The sequence below is a fragment of the Myzus persicae genome, unplaced genomic scaffold (genome assembly GCF_001856785.1).
Source record: "Myzus persicae strain clone G006 unplaced genomic scaffold, MPER_G0061.0, whole genome shotgun sequence".
Lineage (NCBI taxonomy): Eukaryota > Metazoa > Arthropoda > Insecta > Hemiptera > Aphididae > Myzus > Myzus persicae.
This window is the reverse complement of record NW_019100636.1, coordinates 152079-154350: the sequence shown is the minus strand read 5'-3', so window position 1 is coordinate 154350 and position 2272 is coordinate 152079.

Genomic DNA, 2272 nt, shown 5'->3' with positions numbered 1-2272 from the left:
GGACACTCAAGATACTGGAAATCTAACAAAGAAGATCAATTAAACAAAACTTTCAAGTAAAATAATGATACCCAACCAATATGTTTTTGTATCATTTGGATCAAAATGAAATTAGTCTGATTGAACAATAATCAATAATTTTTATTGATTTGCACATTATTTTATTATGAATATAATTTTTTAATATACCTCCTGGCGTCACCAAAAAACTTTAATAGCTATCATTTTTTATAAATTCGTTCAAATTTATTTTATTATTATATATTCTGTTTATTATCACAATTTTATAGCTATTTTTATAATATATAATCTAGTCCCAACATTTTACATAATTATTGTTTTAAAACTTACTTTATGCATTGTTTTGGTGGAATTTTTGTAAATAATTTAAAAATAAGTATATTTGTTCATAAAATTAATTAAAAAAAATAATTACATTTTTGTTTATTTTATCTAAAAACGATATTGATAAAAAAAAAGAAAGAGGATAGTGTTATAACTATGTAAGCGCAACACAATATTTTAGTTTAACAACAAACGCACCATTTTTTTATAATTATATCAAATGTCTCGTCTTTAAGTAGGTTACTATGTAAATGTAATGGATGTGTAGGGAAATAATTCTGGTAGGTATCCCAAATATTTTGAAAATATTATATAACTAGTGATTAGGTACCTAGTTATTAATAATATAGGTACTTATGGTGAAAAGTATCAAGTCCCTACAAATAATATTTTTTAATTATAAAAAGGAATATAATATTAGTAAGTAATGGAGTATGTGAATATGCATCAGCTGCAAGAGAGTGACTGATGGGCAAAGTAATACAGTTTTCCCACAATCCACATAATACATCGGCATTTAAATGGGTTGTGCATATCCATAATCCATGCATATGTTTAATTTGAAAAAGATATGTATAAATATGATATTAATATTTATTGTTTCTTTTAAATATTCTTTTTCTTCGTAGTTGTTCATCTTCAAGACCATACATACATTTTAAGACAAACATATGCTGTGCTATCTTTTTCTGTCCGTCGCTGAGACTTTCCACTGCATCCATTCCAACCTGCTTTACATCTTTTATCACCTGGTCTTCCCATCTTAGCCTTGGTTGTCATATTGGTCTTTTCCTTGGTGGAATGCCTCATTTTACCAAGTAAATAAGTGATTCGACTTTTATAGATTACTGAATAGTCACTTATTTTACCCTTATACATCAAGGCATTAACACTAACTTGGGTTGAAAAAATTATTTATTTTTAAAATAATTAGATAGAAATTAGAAATAATGTTAATTGTAATAATAAAATCAAAATGATTGACTTAATTAATAAAAAGTGGGTAAGTGGATGTGCTGTATTGGATGGTGTTAAATTTGAATTCAATGATATAAAATCATTGTATAGGAAAAATGATTCTGAGCGAAGATGGTCGTAGATCTCAAATTTTATTTAGTAATTTAGTATATTTGATGATGTTATTGAACTTAAATCATTATCCTTGGTTAATTAATATTTAATTTCGTCCAAATTTGAACATAAAATAACCACAAAAAAACCTTATATTATTTAATCCTTAGTTATAAAAGTTAATTTTATAAATATTTAACTATAAAATAATTTGTACATTTTCAATTTAATGTATCTTGTCAACATTTGAACTTCAAATGCTTATACAATCAAATCGTGCCTATATATATTTTTAATATTTTCCAACTGATTTATAACATTATATCAGGGGCTTTGTATTCAATTTTCACGCTTTTTAACCCAACCAATAAAATTGTATTGACATTAAAAAAAAGAAAATTAATCATCTTAATTAAGAGTTATGCATGAATCAATTTTGATATATTTTTTAGGTTGTTGTACCTACTGTTGTAGGTAAGAACCATTTATAAAGAACTTGTATTAAACTGTCAAGCTTTTTTCTCAGAAACAAACATTTAAACATACGTCGCACATACCTAAACTTATGTCTAATAATATAGTAGATATAGTTGGTAGTATATATCTACCTACACTATATATTATAGGGTTGGTATACTGGTCTACCATTAAAATTGCTAACATGTAAAAAATATCTACTTTACATTATTATAGCTGTCAATGGAAATAATGCGAGTGTATAATATGTAGAATATAGGCCGTACGGCAAGGGCCCCCCCCCCCCGTATAACAGCCAAGCGTACGGTCTACTTGCTTATCGGTATCATACGTATCCGTTTTTTGATTTAGGTACATAATATTAGGTGTAAACCTAAAT